This window comes from Kogia breviceps, chromosome 10 (assembly GCF_026419965.1).
Source record: "Kogia breviceps isolate mKogBre1 chromosome 10, mKogBre1 haplotype 1, whole genome shotgun sequence".
Classification (NCBI taxonomy): Eukaryota; Metazoa; Chordata; class Mammalia; order Artiodactyla; family Physeteridae; genus Kogia; species Kogia breviceps.
The window spans coordinates 73994623-74016936 of record NC_081319.1 but is presented as its reverse complement, the minus strand read 5'-3'; the positions used below and the strand labels follow the sequence as shown (position 1 = coordinate 74016936).

Here is a 22314-nt window from a genome sequence, read left to right as displayed (position 1 = left end):
TCCTTCTTAGCTCAAATTTCAAGTGGCATTATTTTTCTACTTTATTAGAACATATGACATTTACAAAGTTTTTTTCCGCCTTTGTTCATGAAATTTTAGATCTACATGCTTTAAATACACTTTAAATACATTACATCCTCCATCATTCTTTTGCCAAAGTTTCCCCCATCATCTCTTGATTGGGATAGAATTCATCCTCTAGCAGGTTATCCATGAAGGGCTCATTTGCACAGATTATTTTACTCTTTCTGTATATAATTTATTTTTCTATAGTCTTGATAATTAGATGATGGCTTTGTTGCATATAAAGTCCTTGGCTCACAATTTGTTTCCTTTCTTTTGGTTACCTGAAAATAATGTTCCATTCTTGCCTTGCTTTGCAGGTTGCTTTTAAATATCCTGATGCCAATATAATTTTCATACTCTTGTAGGTATTACGAGTATTGTGCCTGGAGTCCTTGAGTATGGTTTCTTTGTCATTAAGGTCTAATCATTTTTTAGGCTGTGTCTCTGAGTTGATCATTCTCAATTTTCCCAGACACATGGTTAGCTCTGACATAAATTTAGGCTTTCTCTTATTTCTATAAAGGATTCTTAAATTTTATTTTAAAAATATTAGTTCTATTCCATTGTTCCCTCCAACTCTCAGGTCACCAGTGTTCTTGAACATGAAAGAAGAGGTGGAATATAACAGAAAAGTGGAGGGGCTGAATTTAGATAGGAGCACAGATAGTCCATTTTTGTAATGGGAAGGAAAGCAGGGGGTGTGGACATGGATGCTGACAGGTGGTACCTAAGGAGATGCTCTTCTAATGGCTTTGGCTTTCTCAGTGGTGAGAAGCAAGATCTAAGCTAACTCTCTAATTCTTCCCACCTGAGAAAGGGTAAGGGTTGAGTGAATTTGCCAAATTTAAATTTGTGGTCTGAATGCAAATCATTTACCATACTCTGTGAATGATGTTCTAGAAGGACCTCAGAGAACAATCAGCCCCTGGCCCTTCTACCGAGGAAGGAAGTAGAGCACCCAGAGCTACTTCCTTCTGGAATGTGTTCATGTCCAGAGCAACTGAAAATGGCATTGATGGGGGAAGCGAACCGAGAGAGAAGCCAGACAATCTGGAGGACTGTGTGTGGGAGGTGTTGGAGACCTGCCCTGTATTGCTTTAGGAGCAGTGAGAGAAAGCACAGATGTAGACTTTGAGTATAAGAAAGAACTTTTAAGCACTGGGTGAGGCCGTTGTGTGAGGTGGTGAATCCTCTCTCCCCAGGAGTATGCATTAAGTGGCTGAATATCATGTCAGGGTTGCTGAGCTGGAGATTCCTGGGTCAGCAGGGAGATTGCCAAACGGTCTCCAGAGCAACACCAAGTTGACAATTCATCTTCTGTCTCCATCTGAACGCCCACTGTCAATAGCTCTTGTCCACGGTACCTTCAACATATCAATATATTAAGAACCCAACCATTTCTAACTTCCTCCAACAGAATCGCCGTGGACCAACCCACGGTTTTCTCTCTCCTGAATTATTCTGTGGCCTTCTAGATGATTTATCTGCTTCCCTCTTGGCCCCGACTCTCCTACCCAAATCTATTCTCAAAAGAGCAGTCAACTGATCCTTTAAAAATTTTTTTTAAAGACTTCTTTTTTTTTTTTTTTTTTTGTGGTATGCGGGCCTCTCACTGCTGTGGCCTCTCCCGTTGCGGAGCACAGGCTCCGGACGCGCAGGCCCAGCGGCCATGGCTCACGGGCTTAGCTGCTCTGCGGCATGTGGGATCCTCCCGGACCAGGGCACGAACCCGTGTCTCCTGCATCGGCAGGCGGACTCCCAACCACTGCGCCACCAGGGAAGCCCAAAGACTTCTTTTTATGTGGACTATTTTTAAAGTCTTTATTGAATTTGTTACAATATTGCTTCTGTTTTATGTTTTGGTTTTCTGGCCGCGAGGCATGTGGGATCTTAGCTCCCTGACCAGGGATCAAATCTGCACCCCCCAGCATTGGAAGGCAGAGTCTTAACAACTGGACCGCCAGGGAAGTCCCATCCTTTTAAATTAGAAGTCAAGCAATGCCACTCCCTGTTCCCCAGCAACCTAACATTGACCTGCATGGTTACATGTGATCTGCCCCACCCCCCACCAACCTCTGACCTCACCCTCAACAGCGCCTCGCCTTGCCCTGTGCTCCCCGCTTACACAGGCCCCCTGGCTGTTTCTCAGACCTGCCGAATGGACATGCTTTCTCTGTCTTCAAAGGGCCCTGACAGTTTCTTCTTCCTGGAATACTTCTGCCTCAAATATTTAGAGAACTCACTTTTTTCTACTTTCTCCTTAGATTTCATTACCTATTCAAAGAGGCTCTGCCTGTCCACCCTTGGTAAAAATGCACTCCCATCCTTTTACCTTCTTTTATTTTTCACAATAGTACTTATCACCTACATAGGATATATTTAATTATTTGTTTATATTCTGACTGCCTTGCCTGACAGTGGCTTTGTCTGTTTCTTCATTGCTGAATTCTCTGTGTCTAGAAGGGGCCCAGCACAGGACCGGTGCTCAAGAAATATTTGTGAGAGAAATGAATAAGTGAATAGGTGTGATTGTGTTTTCATGGGGGTGGAGGACAATGTGACAGTCAGCCAGGACTTGTCTCCTTTTTCCTGGAGAGAGGAGAAGGACCAAGTGTTTTATAACTTGATGGGGCTTTAAAATCTTACTGTGTTCCAGTTCCAGGAGAGATGCAGTAAACACATGGCAGCCGCTGTCTCCCACTGACTATAAAACCTGAGCAGAGTGTATGGTACAGCTATTTGAAGTCTCTGAACAGTAAGTACCAGCAAGTGAATTGCGGGGTAAGAGGAACCAGGATTCCAAGTACCACTGAACTGGTGGTGACCTGAGCCTGTTTTTCCTTTGGGCCTCCCCTGAGCAGAACTCAGCACAGCCTGAAACCCAGAAGTGAGTGCTTGGTGCAGAGACACAGAGAGATGCAGAAGAGACCCCCTGGTTCTGGTTAGAGCAGTGAAAGAGGGGACTCCTAAAACTCAGAACATGAGGAGGCACCCCTGATTTTTCCTTTCTTTTTTCTCCACTCTCATGTCCCAGCCACTAGGGAGTCCGTGGCAGGAGTGGGAGTGACAGCCAAGGTGTTTGTCAACATACAAAGGCCGGGGCCAGCCCTCTGAGGAAGGGGAGCCTGTGCTCTGGCCTCAGGGTGCTCTTTCTTCCTGCTTTGGGGGCTGTGTCCCCCCAGTTGGGCACCTCCGGGCTCCTGATACCTATCACTCGTACCTGTCCGTTTTTAACCTGGATCAGTGGGTGTGGGGATACACATGTTCTTGGGGCACAACAGCTGTCACATCTGGGACAAGTTAAGAAGCCTGGCTCCAGATTCCCCTATAAATATTCTGTGGCCAAGCTCTACCCATCACCCCAACCCAGGTCCTGGCCTCAAATGAGCTGAGCCCAGCCCACTGGACCAAAGTGCAGAGAGAGGAAATAATGAGCCACCAGTACTTTAAAAACTGTCATGATCCCTGGGTCAGCTGTGACTCCTGAGTATGGGGAGTGGGGCTAAGCTGGAGGTCAGGGAAAGGGGAGCAGAGAAGGAATGCCAAGATCTAGCCTTCCAGAATATTCCAAAGGGCACTTGGATGGGCCAAGCCCTGGCATCTGTGATGAAAGACAGAAGCCCAAGAGGTGGGGCCCCTGCTGACCTTCCTTGACTATTCTGAGGCTCCATGAAAAGGAAAGTTCTTAACAATGCAGAAAGGGCTTTATGAGTAGAGAAGGGAGAAGCTTGTGTTTCTTTGCACATGTGCTCTGCCAGTTAATCCTCACTAAGCCCGTGACATGGGGTAGGATATCCATGTTCCAGATGAGCAAACTGAGGCACAGAGAGGTTAAACAAATCTCTATGTCCAAGGTCACAGTCCTGGGGAGTGACAGGGCTGAGGAAGCCTTCAATAAACACATTTTCCTGTGTTGGAATTGATATGAAACCCAGACAGTACCTTAATTCCTAAAGTCCTGACTCCTAACACCTGGGCGGTGAACTTTAAGAAGACAGAGGCCAGCAGCACTGTGCAGGAGACTAGAAATCAGAACAATTCACATTCAGTGACTTGCTGAGTACACGATGCTCTGCCCCTCGTGGTGAGATGTGAAAGCACTTAGGCCCAGGCCCATGAGGTCTTCACAAGTCTCCCTAAGGAACCATCTCTGGTTGACAAGGACAGGTGTGCTTCTCATGCAGCCCTCTCTGGTCCCCTTGTATCAGGAATGCCCGGCCTGGGCAAGGATGGACTGGCCAGAGGACTGCCTGGTGCAAGGTGGCTCTCAGCTGAGGATTCATGGCACTCTTCGAGGTCTGCAGACCCACGTGCCTCACTTACCAGAGAAAGCAACTGAGGCCTTCGAAGGGGAAGAGATTTGCTCTGAGGCCAACGAGGAGTCAGTTAAGACTGATGGTTGTTTCTGAGGAAGAGGAGGCCCGAGGGAGCAAACTCTGGCATTAAAGTTTGGGGGGATGTGGTCCTGTGGGCTTGTGGGGGGAGCAGACAGTGGGCCAAAGGACAGTGGGCAGGAGAGAACAGTGAGGGGACTCCTGTCTCTTCATGAGTAAGGGGAGAGCCTTTAGTTTTCAGCCTCGGTTCTTTAATTGGTGAAATGGTTACAGAGGAAGATCGAGCTCAGGCGGCTGTGCGTTTATAAACTGAGAAGCACTAAGTAGTTAAATCCATAACACACAGAACTGGAGAAATGGAAGGCTAACAGTCTCCATCATATTTATAATATGTACCATGAACACACTGTGATCAGTTACATCATATTAATGACAGTATTGGGTATATTGGGTTCTAGAATCACTGGACTGGCACGGTAAGCGCCTCAGAGGCCGTCTAGCTTAGTCTCCCTTATCTGATATTAGAATTCTCTGATCCATATTTGTGCCAAGGAGTACTGATACCATCCTAACAACGGGCATATGTTGAATTTCAGAATTCACCCAGAGACCAGGAGAGGAGGTCTGGGCTGAACCCCCTCCAGGCAGCCCTGGTCAACCGGATCCATTCTCTTGTCCTCTTGGACCCTGAGCACAGACAGATTTGGCATCCAGGGTGCTCTGTCGTCACCATCTGAACAAGAAAACCGGCTCTGGGTGAGGAACTTGGACTGGAACACTTTCTGTGGTGTTTGCCATCCTCTCACCCCAGGAAGGGAAGAAAAAAAGGGTAGATGGGCACAGGGGGTAGGGATGGTGGCCCACTCCCCCAGACCCAGAAGGAAATGGGGCCCCCTGTCCCAGTATCAACTAAAAGTCCCCAAAGAGCTCCTGATATCACTCCAGAGTACACATCACAAGCGCAGGGCCCCGATTCCCTGTGAATCACATCTCCCCAGATGTGGTCAGCATTGCTGCCACATTCATCTGTCCCCTAGGAGTCATCGTTTCACACAGCTGTTCCTTAGCAATCACCAAGAAACCACACCGGTGAAGAACGCTGCCCTACCCTGCCCCCAGCCTCGCCCAGTACCTGGCACTGGTGGGGAGGCCATTCCTTCATGTTAACAGAACACTCTCCACAAAATGTAACCACACGCAGCAAGGTGATCCCACCTCCTCCAAGTGATGCAGGCTCCGCTCTAGAGCTGTTGAGGCCACAGGAAGTGATTGCTACTGGAGGGGCGGGGGAGTCCCTCGAGTAGTGGGTAGTGAGGCAGCCAGGGACCAGGGCCCTTTCCCTGTAATTCTCATCTCTCTTCTTTCCCAAACTCTGTCCACCTGTTGGGGTAGAAGGTAAAGGTAGACTCTTGTCCTAACTTCATCACTCTGTGCACCACCTCAAACAGTAAAGAATAAGGTATAAAACACTCTCTTAAAGGAACCTGTTCATCCCAGCTTGATGCAAGAGGGACTCTACTGGAGCCTGGGCGATGGTGGGGCCCCTCGGCCGTGGGTGAAGCAGACATTCTGGAGTCGGCTTCGAGGCAGGCTGGGGGTGCGCCAGGACACTTGGCCGAGGAGCAGAGACCTGGCCATGTGAAGACTCGACTTCACTCGGATGTAAGTGGAGGGGCAGAGCGGAGCTGTGGTCAGGGAGGGGAGGCGGGGAGCAGGGATGGTGGGAGGGGCCGTGTTTTCCTCTTACTAGGATTCCAGCTCACATCCCAGTCTTGCCTTCTGAGCAGTCCTGAGAACCCTCACCTGAGAAAGGAGGAGGGGCTCGAGAGAGGCTTGGGGGCGGGCCTGCAAACAGCACATCCCCTGCCTGGGTAGGGAGACCCAAGGTAGAGCCTTGGGCAATAGCAGAGGGCAGTGGAAGGTGGTCCCTGGAGGAGGCTCCTGGCCAGCTCCCCCGACCCTGGGTAAACCAGTGGGGATAAGGGAGACAGCACCCAGTTCCAATGTCCATTGATCAACAACTGAGCCCTGGCCTGTGGGGCAGCTGGTGCCAGCATGGGGAGTGCCCAAGGGGGTGGTGGGAGTTCCACTGGAGGTAGGAATGGAGAAGACAGTTGTCTTGGGCAGTTCAAGATGGTAGAAAGCAATAACAAATTTTGACCACATCTTCTCATAGGAAAGGCCAACTTACACTCTCCAAAGGGAGTCCAGAGAAGAGAGAATCACGGTGGATGTCCACCTGCCTCTTTGTTGTTTTGCTTGACACACTGTGCTGGGTACCTCACTGTCCTTTCTCATTTCATCTTCATAACAACTCTCTGAAGAGGGCATTATTGTCCCGTTTTATAGACGAGGTCCCTTGCTGGTGGGTGTGGGGCAGGATGATTGTTGCTGATGCTTGATAGGGAGAATCTTGGGCCACAAGAGTGGGCGCCCTCTGCACCGTCCCTGCATCCAGCTACCTACTTCCAGCCAAGGCTTCCTGGCTCCCTGACAGTCCAGGGGAAACATCACATGGGGGCGGGGGTAGGGACACCAGGACCCCCAGAGGCCAGAGTGACCAAAAGACAAGGACATGGGGCATGTTGGCACCCCGGGCAGGGTGGAGTACAGGGGTGCACACCTGGGCTTGCTAAATGTCTCTGGGCTCTGCATGCCCCCTGCTGTGGAGAGCTTTGCCCAGCCCTTCCCATTCAGTACAGAACTCCTGGGACATTCTACGCGGAAGCGGGGGCTTTGGGCATCTGCCAGGCCCAGGAGGACTCATCCTGCCTCATACCACTCATGGTGGTTTGGGAGTTTTCTCCCCCCTCCCTATCCACGCCCCCATTCTGGGAAGACATCATATTTAACGTACTGACCTTCAACCATACAGTAGACGGGGGTTGGGTGTTCTCCTCCTACTGTATGAATCACCACACACACAAACGAGGGCTTGGAGCAGCACTGAAATTGACAAGGCCTGAGTGCCACAGAACAAGGGTCACATCCGCCGGAGTTTGGCGGTACCTCCGTAGACCACACACCGGTGTGTGATCCTACGTTTCCCAAACACCTGTTTGGGAATGCCCAGAACAGAATGCCCCAGCTTGGGTCAGGCCCTGGGTCAGAACATTCATAAGCTTAGGTCCCTGCTGGCCTTTCTCCCCCCATCTCCTTGTCAGAGTAGAGATGGCATCCCCTCCCCGCAGACGGCTCCTGGGCAGGGAGTGGTCAGGTGGGGGGCCAGGAAGCTAGGGGGAGGGGTGCCCCTTCCATGCTATCTGATCTCAGACCTTCCTCCTCAGGGCCCAGCGCCTGGCCCGGCTATATTTAGAAGCTCAACTCAGTAACTAGAGCGACTGGACCACCGCAGCTCCTGTCCCCACCCCTTCAAAGGACTCTGGAGGGGCCAATTCCTCACACCTTTTAATCAAGTCTTCCATTTCTCCAGGCAACCAGCAAAAGGCCTGGGCCAGGTGGTGGAGATGCTTGGGCTCCAACACAGGGGTTTTCTTTCCTGTTCTGCATTCTTCCAGGCCGGGTAATTACAGATCAGTCCTCAGAGGCATTCTGTTTCTTAGCATCGGCTGCCAGAAAGCCCGTTTACGTTAAGCTGGTCTCACCACTTCTAGCTGGTGCTACACTGCAGAGCGCTATCTCACACACACAGCCATCTGTGGGCCGCGCCTCACGTGGACACCTTCATGGGCACACTCCAGTCCGCAGCAGTATGCACCCACTACGTGCCAGGCCAAGCTGGTCCAGGTGCAGGGCACACTGTGGTGAAGCAGAGGGCCAGCTCACTGTGTCTGTGGACTTTACATCTCAGTGGCAGAAACAGTAAACCAAGCAGTAAGACCGTGTCAGGTATTGAGAAATGCTGAAGGAAATAAAGCACATCTATGTGTAGTAAGTGACGGGTAAGGGGGGTGGCTATGGTGGCAGCTTCAAATAGTGTCACCGGGCTGAGCCTGTCCCAGGAGACATGAAAGTCTGAAGGCCAAGCATTTCAGGCAAAGGGACAGCAAAGACAGAAGCCCTATGTGGGAATGAATATGGTGTGTTTGTAGCTGGACAGCAGTAGCAGGGCAGGGGTGAGGAGGGATGGTAGGATCTGAGGTCAGAGATGTCAGCAAGGACCAGGTCTGAAGGGTTCAAGAAGTCAGATCTTGGACTCTGCAGTCACATTTCCTGGGCCCAGTTCCCTCCTGGGCTGCTTACTAGCTGTGTGACCTTGAGCAAATTACTTAACCACTCTGGGTCTCTGGGGAGGTAATGACAGAACTTCCTTCTGAGTTGTTGTGATGATCAAATAAGTTAACATATGTAAAGAGCTTAGAACACTGCCTGGCACGTAGTAGGTGCCATGTGCATATGTGTCAGCTATTCTTTTTTAATAAGCGTTTTCTCTTATGATCGGCCTCATTGTTATTACAGAAAAGGAGCTTAGAGCTTAAGAGGTATGTGCGTTTCTCGGCTGGGACAAGTTCTGGACTGGAAATTAGGAGAGAATTGAATCTTACTCCTTGTTGTGACTTCACGTCCCTGGGTGTCTAGTCCCTCTAAGGGGAACCAGAACAGTCCTGTGGGACCCGCAGTAAGCAGTTGACACAGGAGCTGGTTCTGAAGGGTGAGGTCTTAATAAAAAGGTAAGGTTTTTACCCAGGGAGTGAGTTTCAATCTCATCAAGGGAGTGTCATAGGCTGGCTCACACTCAAAGGACACATCTGTCACCTGGAGCAGGAAGAGGAGGAGGGCAGAGAAGTGAGGGGGCAGGCCCAAGCCTGGAGGAGACCAGACAGCAAGGCTACTTCCCAGGAGCCTTCTTTATTGCTTTTGGCCTCACCAGGTACTGTGGAGATGGCTGGGATAACGGCATTAAAGGCCCAAGGTCATGTGGGCACTGGGCTTGCAACAGGCCACTGCCTCATTTTTTTCATCTGTCAAATGAGGGGGTTGGTAGAGACGGTCAATAAGCTCTTTTCTAGCTGCCCCCCTCAAAACACTCATGGGGGGGCTTCCCTGGTGGCGCAGTGGTTGAGAGTCTGCCTGCCGATGCAGGGGACACGGGTTCGTGCCCCGGTCCGGGAGGATCCCACATGCCGCGGAGCGGCTGGGCCCTTGAGCCGTGGCCGCTGAGCCTGCGCATCCGGAGCCTGTGCTCCGCAACGGGAGAGGCCACAACAGTGAGAGGCCCGCGTACCACATAAAAAAGAAAACCACAAAAACCACTCATGGGAGGCTCAACCACTGGGGCGGGGTGAGTGGGGGAACATCTTTGAAGATGAGCCGCGGGTCAGAGTTTGTTTTCCTCTTTGCCAGCTTGAGGTGGAGCAGGAACTGGTGTGTGGATCCGGCTAGGTGGGTAGCCAGTCATCAGAAATGCCTGCCCCTTCCCCAACTAGATGACCAGAGGCCCTGACAAGTTCTGCTTATTTACAAATACACATTCGCACCCCTACAATGCATGGGCTTCTGAAAATGTGCAGGTAAGTCAAATTTTTGTAAATCAAACTCTATTCAATGTGGTTTGGTTGCTTACTGTTTAAAGCAGCCCTGTTGCAAAACCTCTTGTGAAGTAAATAGCTCTCCCTCCATAAATACCAATGTTCATATTCAGGCTTTCAAAGTATGGGAGCCCCATCTGTTCAAATGTGTCTGTGTGTGTGTGTCCCTGGTGTGCGTGTGTGTGTGCCTTTGTGTGTATGTGCGTTGGCATTCACTCTGGCACATAAAAGGATCCATGAATGCAAATTGTTTCTTTCTCTCCACGGCTTTGTTGTGATATGTTGCTAGAAAAAGACACACTGTTCCAGCAAAGGGCAGCCCTTGAGTGGCTCAGATCTCTGTCTGAGCTTTGCAGCCTATCCTTCCTGGCCTCTGACTGCGGCTCCCAAGGGGCATACCCGTAGGGCGGCCACCTCGGGGCGAGGCACAAAGGGAACTTAATCATTTGGGAAAAATGAAAAACCTGCCTTGGCCTGGCATGGGACAGGGAAGGAGAGACAGATGTGGGAGAAGGGGGTGACTGGGGATCCTCCTGGAATTCGTTCACCAGATTGCATTCTACAATCAATTATTCATCAGAGGACATCCAGGGAGCCACTGCTGTTTGCTTCCTGTTTGTCCGCAAGCCCAGCACAGTGGCCCTAACGGTTGTGTATTTCCGTGCCTGGAAGAGTGGCCTGACTCTTCCCCTGGTAAATTCACGCCGCCTCCCTCCACATGGCCCCTTGTCTCACCACCCCACACTGCCGAACTCTGTGCGGAGAAGGGTCCCCCTTGCTCCCCAGCCTTCCGCAAGCTAGAGCAACGGTCAGCCGAGGAGACTCTGGAAAGCCTCTTCATCATTTATTGATGGTCCCTGGCCTCATCCCTGAAATAATTAGGGTTGGATATTTTCATATCATGCAATTAATTGCCATCTGTGCTGCTTAACAAGTCAGGCCACTGGGTGGCGATCCTGAAGGCCCAGGAGGATATGGTAGATGGCTCCTGTTGGCTGCCACAGCCTGGGGGCAGGGAGGGGGAAGGGCTGTGGGTTGTGGGCGGGGCCGGGGCTCAGGTTCTGGGGGAAAGTGGTAAGAACCTGCTTCTCCTCTGGGAGAAGGAGAGGGAGACAGATCCTGGCAGAAAGCTAGGTTCTCACCACAACGGACACCCCAGGAACTCTCTTCAGAGCGTGAAGATTTCAGATCAGCAGCCCTGTGTTCTAGCCCTTCTGGTTCCCCAGAAGAGGGGTCTTCGTTGGGATCCCCAAGTCTGTGTGATTTCTTGAGGGAGTGCTCTCAGGAGAAGCTGTGAGGGAGTGAGGGGAGCAGGAGGAGAAGAATCTAGGCCAAGAAGTCACTTCAGGTGAGGCTAAGCCATGACTTGACCCACGAGGAGCTCTGGAGCTGAATGGCATGTGGAATTGTCCCACCTTAAGACAAGGGGGGCTTCCCTGGTGGCGCAGCTGTTGAGAGTCCGCCTGCCGATGCAAGGGACACGGGTTCGTGCCCCGGTCCGGGAAGATCCCACGTGCCGCAGAGCGGCTGGGCCCGTGAGCCATGGCCGCTGAGCCTGCGCGTCCGGAGCCTGTGCTCCGCAACGGGAGAGACCACAACAGTGAGGCCCGCGTACCAAAAAAAAAAAAAAAAAAAAAAAGACAAGGGGGGTGCCTTTAGTCCCTACCCAGTGTCATCAGCAAAGGGCTGTTCCCAGGGCAGGGGTATATGATAGAGGCCCTAACCTCCTGGCTGTCTCCCAGGGAAGTGGTTCCTGTTGGCTAAGGACAATCTGCTGGACAAGGGCACATTGTAAGCCATTAGCAGCCAACACTGCAGCAGCTTGGGGCAGGTGCCTGACAGATGAAGGAGATCTGGGTGGGGCACCAGGGGCATCTGATACATCCTTCCATGCTGAGGCTTGGACCAGCCGTTCTGAGGTCCAGTTCCCTCCCATGTGGAAGAGGATTGCGGTCTTGTAGTGCAGAAGGGTAACAAATTGATGGAGCGTGTTGGAAGGCGTCTTTTAGCTGTGATGTTCTCTGTAAATACCCAATAGTGTTACTGCACATAACCCCCTGCTGTTTAGGGAAGAAGGGCCCGGATTTAACTTTGCATGGGGCTGGAGTACACAGACCAACGCTTGGCTGGATTTATAAGGCTTCTCTCGTCCCCCTCTCCCCTGGCCCGGGCTCCCTCCATTAGACAAGCCTTCCTTTGGGAAGGTATTATCCTTGGGGATAACTTACAAAGTGGAGAGGGTTAATTTCCAGCTCTCATTCATAGATTCACAGATGCTAGTGTGAGACCGTTTTCAGGACGTCTTAGACTAGAGCAAGGGAGAGGCGTGAGGGCCAAGCAGACAATCTCGGGGTTCCACCAAGGGGACTGCAGGAGGGCCTCTTCCCACCCTCACCTATTCTGGGGCAGGTTGACGTGGAGGCTAGAAAGGACTGAGCACTCAGGCTGGTGACAGCGGCCCCCTGTCACCCAGAGAATAATGAGTTCAAGGGCAGCACTCCCTCCCTGCCCCTGCTGAACCCCCTTCTTCCCTAAGCCCCAGCTCATAGGAAAGGGAGGGGCCCCCGCCAAAGGTGGCCCCTGTGGGATGAGTGAGGTTGCCTCTGTCCAGGGTGCACCCCAGGAGAAGTGATCACTGGGAGAGGCAGGGGAGGGGGCTGGGGGGACAACCCTCCATTGTGACAGGTCCTAGGGAGACAGGCAGCTCCTGGGAGCCCAGCCAGGCCTGTGGGGCGAGGTGGGGAGGGGAAGCTGGTCAACAGAGCCCTCTGGTGTGCCTGGGGCTGAGTGTGGCCTGGAGACAGCAAGTGTGAACGGCGTCAGGTTCAGAAAAGCTGACTGCTGTCTGTCAGGCCTTCAAGAGAGAGAATACAATGACATTCTGGTGCCCTTTCCTCCTCAGGAAGGGACTGCAGTACCTCAGCACCCCCCCATCGCCTCCCTTCCCCGTGCTGGGCCCTGGTTCTTGGGGTGTCCTGCCTGGGTGGCCCCTCGTGATGTCAGATGTCACCCTGCCAAGAGCCCCACCTAGGCTCTTGGGTGTGCCCCATCTCCCAGGGTTGGGGAGGACTGAAAAATCCAGAAAATGCCTGGGCTTGGGGAAAATGCATGTTCATTGTCATTAGTGGGAATGGGGGATTATTTCTGGGGAAACAACTCGATTCTACCTGACAGGGCATAAAGTGTGTGTGTGTGTGTGTGTGTGTGTGTGTGTGTGTGTGCGCGCGCGCGCTGGGGCCTAGGACGCACTGTCCCCCAACTCAAGAATAGATACCTACATGGAGCAGACAGGTCCAGACTCATCAAGGACCAGGTCTGACTTAGGAAAGCTTTGGTCTCACTGCTGCTCACCCAGCACGAGGCTGGGCTCTGTCCACCAAGCGGGGGAGGAGAGGTGGGCCAGGCGGAGCCCCTGCCTCAGGGCCCGCAGACTAGATTTATTCAGAGGGATAATGTGGGGTGAGCGGGGTCAGACCTAGGGGATCAGAGAAGGGAGGCAGTGCAGAGTCCACCCAAGTAGTCAGGGAAGGCTGCATGGAGGAGGTAGGGTTTAAAAGACGTGCAGAACTTGAACTGGGAAAGAAGAGGAAGGAGAGGGTGAATAGGGAGGGCAGCTGTGCCAGCTAAGTACAGGGGCAGGAAGAAGAGAGGGAGCCTGGCTGGAAGAAAATCTTGCCAGAATCATCATCATCATGGAGCTAATACTAACGGAACACCTACTATGTTCCAGGCACCATTCTCAGAGCTTTCCATATTAACTCATTTAATCCTCACAATGACCCCATGAAGTAGGTACTATTATTCCCATTTTAGGGAGGAAGAAACTGAGGCCCAGAGAGGTTAAATAATGGGTACAAAGACATTCAGCCAGTGAGTGGCAGCATCAGGATTTAAACCCAAGTAGCCTTGGTCTGGAGCCTCTACTCCTAATCAGTAAGCCTTTCTATACAAGCTAGCACACACTGAGTGCTTACTATGTGCCAGGCACCATCCTGAGCATTTTATTCATGGAAGCTTCACTGTTAAGCCCATTTTACAGATGAGAAAACTGAGACCCAGAAAGTTTCACATGAGATTACTCAAGATTACACAGAGATCAGTGGAGCACGCACAGGACCCCAGGCCATCTGAGTCCTTAGTGACCCCATGACCCCTCCGCATGGAGCGGTTGGGGAGGTGGTGTGGGTGAAGGCTTTGCCCCCCAGCACTAGGAGCCCTTGGGTGATTTGATCACTGGGAGGATGCACACAGCTGGGTCATTTGTTGATGGGCTGCTTGTTAGGAGTGGGTGAGAGACTCAGCCTAGAGACCAGCTTATTATGGACACGGGAAGCCCTTTCTGGAAACTCCACTCACCCAGTAGGTGGGGTGAGTTTTCTAGCTGGGCAGAGAGGCTCTCTCTCCTCTGTCTCCTAACTCGGGCTCCACTCCCTGGGAGCCTTCTGAGGCCGGGGCAGGGGCAGAGCCTGTCTCCTCTGTGGCTCCTGTGGCCTAGTTTCCAGGCAGCCTCCAGGTCCTGGGCCTGGCAGGCAGGTTATAAATATCCCCGAGTGACAGTGAGTCCTTCACTCTGACGCTGATGTGGATTAAGCTGGATGTGCAGCGTCAAGGTCATCGGCATGGCTGTGGCATCCGCTGCTCTGGGAGGTCTAGTTGAGGCTGGTGCCAAGGTGGCAATGGCAGGGGAGCAGGGCCCTGAGCCCCCAGGTCTGGCCCAGCTCAGACTTTCCTACTATGTGGGCGAAGTTCTTTACTCCTGCTCTTACCTGCTCTAAATCTCCCCCCACTGCCAGCTTCCTCTGCCCTCCCTCCAGCCTGCCCTCAGCAGGTTTTCTTAACCTAGTCTTGGCCCAGAGGCCCTCAAACCACAGGCCTTGGTTAAGGGGATGTGTTGTCAGGTAGGGGAATGGATTGGTGGGCAGATGGGTTGTCAGGTGGGGGATGGGTTATCAGGTGGGGGGATGGATTGGTGGGGGGATGGGTTGTCAGGTGGGGGATGGGTTGTCAGGTGGGGGATGGGTTGTCAGGTGGGGGGAGGGGTTGTCAGGTGGGATAGGTTATCAGGTGGGGGGATGGGTTGCCAGGTGGGGGATGTGTTGTCAGGTGGGGGAATGGGTTGTCAACTGGAGGCAGTTCCTGGCTTTCTGCCCACCTTCTCTTCAGCTGCACCTCCTTCCCCAGCACCTCTTGTCCCCCACCCCTTTCTGGGTGGAGTTGGCCAGTGCCTCTGTGTTGACCCGGCAAAGTTGTGCCCAGCTCCCTGGGGATCGTGCACGTGTGTGCGTGCGTGTGTGCGTGTGCGTGCGTGCGTGTGTGTGTGTGTGTGTGTGTGTGTGTGTATGGCCGAGTCTACTCTGTTTATAAAAACAATATTTAGAAATCACAGAGTCTCACAGCCAGTCAGGACATAAAGGATAAATTTATTCTGAGACTGAGGCTTGGAGAAGGCACATGATGTCTGACTCCCAGTCCAGTGCTCTCCAGGGACAGTCTGCCTTTGGATTTGGGTCCATGTCAAGGGATCCCCAGGAGGGCCCAGGGACCTAGGTTGGGGTTAAGGGGACCTGAGCTCAAGGAGCTGGGTGTGGGGTGGGGATGGATGGGCTGACGTCACGAGCATGTGACATAGTGGAGGAGAAGTTTCAGGTGTTTGGAGAGACAGCAGCAGAGGCTCTCGGCATGGCCAGGGGGGATCACCAGCTGGACTCAGCGACCCAACTGATGTGGACGCTGGAGGAAAGATGGTAGAAATCCCAGCAGATCCTTTCAAAGACAACCTAGCACTGCCCTTGTTCAGAGACCAAGGGTCCTTCCCTCCTCCAGAGGGTTGAAAGGAATGGGAAAGCAAATCCAGACCGCAGCTTACCCGGAGCCCTAGGGCCGAGCTGGGTCAGGTTGCATAGACAGTTCCAGGACATCTGGGGGAGGATGTAACGCCCAATGAGCAGCCCCCCTCAGGAAGGCCTAACTCATGTCAGGAACATTTCCTGGGAACTTTTCCAGGCTGTGCTGGCCGTGCAGGGCTCACCTCTACCATCTCACCGCCTCCGGGAAGCCCAGAAGCAGGCCAGCCGGGAAGCAGGAGGTGCTGCAGGGGCTCGGGTGGCTCGGAGGTGAGGGCAGGCCCCTGGCCTGGCACGCCTGCCCCACCGAGGCCTGCACCCAAGGGGAAGAGGAGGCTGAAGCTGCCCCCAGGGAGTCAAGTACCTCCCAGCCCCACGTCTGAGCACACCACTTCCCTGTCCCCAGATACCTCCTCCCCGGTGCAGGGCAGGTGAAGGATTAACGTGGAAGCACAGGGCTCTTCTCCCCACTCTGGCCTGCCTTGATGGGTGATGGCTGGGCTTTTCCTCCCTCCTTTCAGTTTAAGCTGGTAACTGTCATGCTGCTCCGATATCATCTGCTGACATTTAGGTCCCAATGCTTTCTAAACACGGAAAGGACAAGATTGACCCCACCTTGTGCTGCAGGGAGGTGGAGGGCCTTCCCAGCAACATGAAGGTCACTGGCCTCTCTCGGATTTCCTTTGAGAGAAGGGAGGAGAAACTTTCTTCACTGGTTGAGGAGACTTAGAGCTGCCCTGGGTTGGTCTGAAGGCAGAGGGGGTACTTGCTGCTACCCCATTCGTGCTCCATCCTCAGCCAGGATCACCACTGCAGCCACCTTTATCTCACAGGTGGCAAATTGGGGACCCATAACCAGGTGCTTGCTTTGGCCAACATAGTGTTTCACGATTTTGAATTTGAATGCTGTGCTAATTCTTTCTGGTTCCCATCACTCCCTGTTATCCAACTTACTACTCTAAACCTTTACTTTACCTGCTCGCTACCTCATGAATTCTGCCATTTCCAAACTTCTCGTAAATGCAGGTGGCCCTGGGAAAGGGAGAACCTAATTCCCATGAGTTACACCTCGTGGGAACTAATTTTTTCACAGCCATCCTCCAATAACCAGTTGACTAGGGTTCTTGGGGGTTGGGGGTGGGCTGGGCTCATGTTGGAGCCTGGGGCACTGACCTGGACTTGAGCAGGCAGCAGAAGGGAGAGGTGGGCGGGGGCAGGGAAAGGTGGGAGGTTCTTGGGCAGCTTCACCGCTTTTCCAGGGTGGGTCTCATGGGACGGCTTCCAGCCACCATTTTTTTTTTTTTTTTTTTTTTTTTTTTTTTTGTGGTATGCGGGCCTCTCACTGCTGTGGCCTCTCCCGTTGCGGAGCACAGGCTCCGGACGTGCAGGCCCAGCGGCCATGGCTCACGGGCCCAGCTGCTCCGCGGCATGTGGGATCTTCCTGGACCAGGGCACGAACCCGTGACCCCTGCATCGGCAGGCGGACTCTCAACCACTGCGCCACCAGGGAAGCCCCAGCCACCATTTTTTAAACCCCCATCATGAGCCAGGGATGGTGCTTGATGCCTCAGAGACATTATTTAAGCCAATTATCCCCACATCACAGATGGGAAAACTGAGAATCGGAGAGGAGGAGTCACAGTGGACAGGAAGCTGTGGGGGTCTTGCTTGCTCTGCACGGCATTGGGGTGACACATTATCTTCGTGTGGCAGCGGCGCTTTCACTGATTCATCAAAGGTGGATTCATGGAACGTCCCCCCACTCACCAGGATGCAGGCTGCATACAGTCCAGGCCCCTGGCCAGTTCCCAGGCTGACAGGAGAGCCAAGATGAAAAAGTTGGAATCATCCAGCTCTTGGAATGGGCACCGGAAGACTCCTACACCACTGCCACCAGCAAAACAACCAGCAGCGTTTCCCAAGGGCTCATGGGGCACCAGTCTGTCCTAGGGCTTCACAGGTGTTAACCCTCTCAACAGCCTGACCAAGTAGGTACTGTCACCACCTCCATTTTAGACAACTTATTGGTCTCAGAGAGGTTAAGTAATTGACCCAGTGCCACACAGCTAACGAGTACAGGCCAGGGTTTCTTACCACGACATCACCTAACAGAAGTAGGAATAAAGTGCTGCAGAAGTGCAGAAGATTGGACAACCACACAGAGAATCCACTGGCTGCTCCCAACAGGTCCACATGCAAGACAGTTAACGGAGACCTGGGGCAGGTAAGTGACTGGCCCAAGTCACTCAGCAAGCAGATAGTGGAGCTGGGTTTTCACCCCGGGTGTCATGCCAGAGATTTTGTTCATCCCTTTACCTTTACCTGGGAAGGACTCCTTGGTGATAGGAAGGAGGTGATGAGAAATGCATCCTTAGAAATTCTTAGAAGAGGAGGCATCCTTAGAAATTCTCAGCTCCGAGGCAGAGCTTCCATAATTCCATTTATGAAGTGCTGGGCCTACTGACCTCGGTCTGTTGGAGGGGCTCTGCCAGCAGGCTCCATCTCCCATTTGAGATGCGCAGCCTGCCTGTGACTGAGCTCTCTGAGCTTCTCAATCCCCGGGAGTGATTCCGTCTCATGGATGAGAGCCTCCAACATCTGTACCTGTAGGGCGACAAATCCAGACGCACACTCCCTGTCTGCTTAGAGATGCCTCAGGCCCTATTAGGCCCACGAACCTGCCTGCTGCTCACAGATCCCTTTAGCTGAAAGCCCCCAAAATAAAAGGAACTGGGGAGCAGTTCATGACGGGAAGTTGCCTGCTGATGTGTTGTGAAGGGTCTGGGGTACAGACATGGGGGAGTGGACAGAAGACAGCTCCCACCACCTGGGTGACGCCTGGGTAGAATGAATGACCACCTGGTGCAAGGCAAGGGGTCCCATGCTCTCCAATCCCCGGTCCCTATTAGGTGCTTGAAATCCCAGCACAAGTATCTCCCACCTCTGGGGAGTCCGGCGGGGAGTGTTCTTGTCTTTTATGGCCCTGCACCAAGCTGGGCGGGGAGGGAACACGGGCAGCTGGCGGGCAGAAGTATCCTGAGAGCAGGTTGGCAATGTGATGTGTGCACAGCCAGACTGTCCTGCTTCATGCCTTCAGGTCCGATTCTTTTCCCTCACTTTGGGTACCTATTTTGCCAGCAAACACACCTGGGGAAGGGACACCCCTGCCATTCCCATCCATTAGCCCTTCTCCAGCTCAACTGGACAGCTCTCAGGCAGGTGAGCTACAGGTGGAAAGACGCCAAGGGTCCATCTTCCCTGCTTCCCAGCAGGGCTCTGCCGTGCCTGGATTCAGCCACTACATCCTTACTGACTGTGTGATCACAGGTGCCTCAGCTCCCCTGCAATACCTTCACATACCTCCCACGGTGACGGTGACGGATGACGGGACACATTCACATCTGTTCCCCAGGGCAGTACCTCCCTGAGTGCAGGAAGCGTGTCTGCTATACTCCCTTGGCCCTCCACGCGCTGTGCGCTGGAACACACGTTGGGGGTTAACTCAGTGAGGGGCCGCTCTGCTCACTGCTGCTCTCCACTCCTGCACTCAGCCACCCCTCAGCACCACTTGAGGACTTCGGCATGCTTTCTGGTCACCCACAGCTCTTGAACACCCTTGCCCTGTTTGGGAATGTCCCACTCTGGGAGTCCTACCTCTTGGGGTGAGAAACCAGACTTTCTTCCCAGCCTCTGCGACATCCAGGACACAGGCGTGGACCCGGACTCTGCCAAAGGGACTCCCCTCTTGACTCAGGGTGTGCCTGCCTTCCTCTTTCTCTTTCCATCTCTCTGTTCTCTGCTTCTGTCTCTGTCTCTGAGCCTCTCTTGGTCTCGTGTATCTCTGGCTCTGTGCAGTGTAGAGGGTGAGTAGGAATAACTTCTCAGCATTAACCACTGCTTCTGTGCAGGAGAACATTATCTTAACTGAGTCTCAGCTCGTTCACAGCCACTCCACCATCATAAATAATGGATGTCCAAATGGACTGTAAACTAGGACTCAACAATGCCACATGATGCGATTGCCACCGGCCTCTGCCTTCTGCAAGGAACCCAGCATCCCTCTTAATAATGCATGGTCCAAGCCTGCCACAGCCAGATGCCCAGAGATCCCCCATGAGGAGCTACGTTATGCTGTGGACCAAAGTGAAGCCGTGGAGAAGAATTGGAAAATTGCCCCCCACCAGCTCCTTCCAGGGTACGGGCAGTGAGTGCCCCACAAAGCAATATGAATGGCTCAGGTCTTCAGACCACCTTGTTTATGACAACCTCACTGAAACACGGAAACTGACCCCTACTCTCTCTCCTACTTGCACCAGCAGATGGTCTTTTGGTTTGTGGCTTTAAACCTGGGGTATAAATCCTGTGACTGTCTGCTCACTAGGTCCCTGATGACTGCACCATTCTCTGTGTATAGAGCAAGCTGCTGTTTAGAGAGTCTGAAGCTATTTAACACACTTGTACTGTTTGCAGAACCTCCCTCTGTTTGTAGAGCCTGCCAGCAATTGCAGGATGCAGGTTATTTGCAGACCAATGCTGCTGGCGTACTTCTGGCCCCAGGGCTCCCAGTCCGTGCCTCTGCTCCCACCTAGAGGACCCCCAAATCACAGTCCCCACTGTGCTCCCCTCTCTCTGGCTGCTCTGCTTGCCCCCAGGGCCTTCAACTGTGACCCCTGGACCACCCATGTCAAAGTAGCCCTCACCCACCATCCCCCTGTGTTACAGCTGTGCTCAGAAATGTTCTCTGATAATGGGTCTGAAAAATGAACTTCAGACCTTGAAGTTTCTGGGGTGGGGGTGTGAGGGGAGGGGCCTGAGGTGCTGCTCAACAGTGCCTGGTGGGCGGTGTTCTCAATGCCCGGGGGCTTGCTTTCAAAGCTCTGGACAAACACAAGGTATTAATAAATCTCAGTGTCTGCTTTCTTCTAACACATTCTTGTTGGTTTTGTTTTGGATGGCTCTGGGGTGGATGATGGGAAGCAAGCTGTGGTTGTTTAGTAGTTTTTAACTTGAATAGCTTTGGTAATGTAGCTAAAGCCTGTTCAACTTCTGTTGTTACTGGTACCCGAATGCTTCAGGCAAATCATTCCCTGGTCTTCTGTTTATTTCCCCAATGGGCCAAACTGGAAGCACACAGGTCCCTGAGATATTTGAGGTCCTCTGAGGGCCGGGGGATGGCCCTTCTGTGACCAGTCAAAAAGGATTGCTTTGTTCAGTGATGGCTGATCTGAGCCTCCTGATGGGATAGGCTTCCCTTGGTCCCCCTCAATGCCCATGGGCTCATTGGTCATAGACAGGTTTTGAAATTGCCGCCACACTGATTAATGATGTTACTAATAACAGCACTCATACAACCCTGTGCAGGAAACAGCATTGTCACAAACGTTACAGCATGAAATGCTCATGAAACAGTCGAGGACAATGAACTTCAGAGACGTGTGATGACTTCTCCAACGGGCAAACCTCAAGTCTGCTAACTCCACACTCAGTGTTCTCTGTCTGTGCTGGGGGTTCCTAATCCGGTTCTGCCCTCATGGAGCCTTTGTTCTAGCTGAGGAGGAGACAGGCAAGTGAGTCAAAATAAAATAAATGAAAAGGGCACTGCTTGGTTGTGAGAAGTGACATGAGGGAAATAGAGGATGAGGGGACACTGAGAGATGGGTGCGAGGTGGGGAAGATATCCCCCCACACCCCCGTGTAGGTGACGTGAAAGAGAATCTCCCTCCTGCATCAGACTGGGAGCTCCCCGAGGGAAGATGCTGCGTCTCCCCCATCAGACTTGGAGATCCCAAAGGGAAGGCACTGTAAGTCCTGCACTGGGTCTAGTGGGTGCCATGGTACGTAGGGATATTCAGCCCCTCTGTTGTCTTGAAATATTGACGAGTCTGAAACGTTCTTTAATTTGGGGTCCTTCACTCAGTTGTTTAACAAATACCTTCCCACTCCTGGCATTTCTGGCCTCAAAACCCTGATCTTTCCTACCCTTCCAAAAAAGGGTTCCATCCCTTTTCAGTCCTACAATTTCTTCCCCAGCATCTTATTCTAAGAATAAAGAATATGGGCTAAAGCTAGACAGACTTCCATGCCCTCTGGCCCCTCAGCCCAGTGCCCCCTCCTCCCATGCACAAGCACCATGCTTTAGAAAGCTCCAGCATCCTGGCCCATTTCCCCTTCACAGCTGAGCATGTAACCAAAATTGACTGTTGTAATGGCAAATTAAATGATGCCCTAATACCTAGATCCATCTTCCTGTAAAATAACGCATTATTCAGGCTCCAACTGCAGGGGATGGAATTAAGACGAGAACAGTTAAAGGAGGAACTGCAGCACCAGGTAGCATTCGGGAAACGCAGGGGAGGTGCAGGCGAGGACGTGAGGGAGCGGGCTGGGCCTGCAGGGAGGGCCCCAGGCTGGCCTTTTGGGGAAGGAGTGTCAAGTCAACCATTTCCCCCTTCTCCTTGAGAGGAAAGGGGGTGCCACCTTTGCAGTTAAAAAAAAAAAAAAAGAAAAGAAAAAAAAAACAGGCAGAGCCAGCTACAAGCTACAGGGTTCCAACAGGAGTCACTTTGTTCCTGTCGGCAGTGG

At 52.5% G+C, this 22314-nt stretch overlaps 1 protein-coding gene across 2 annotated transcripts in view; it reads left to right on the top strand.

The window, feature by feature from the left end:
* The window catches only part of LRFN2 (leucine rich repeat and fibronectin type III domain containing 2), a 230090-nt gene extending 209441 nt beyond the window's left edge, over nt 1–20649 (top strand). For both annotated transcript variants that reach the window (XR_010835094.1, XR_010835093.1), the window contains 5 exons: nt 2723–2821; nt 4997–5156; nt 5881–6062; nt 9705–9871; nt 17339–20649. The gene's annotated coding sequence lies outside the window, so the exon portion shown is untranslated. The remainder of the gene's footprint in view (nt 1–2722; nt 2822–4996; nt 5157–5880; nt 6063–9704; nt 9872–17338) is intronic.
* The last annotated feature ends 1665 nt before the right edge of the window (nt 20650–22314 follow it).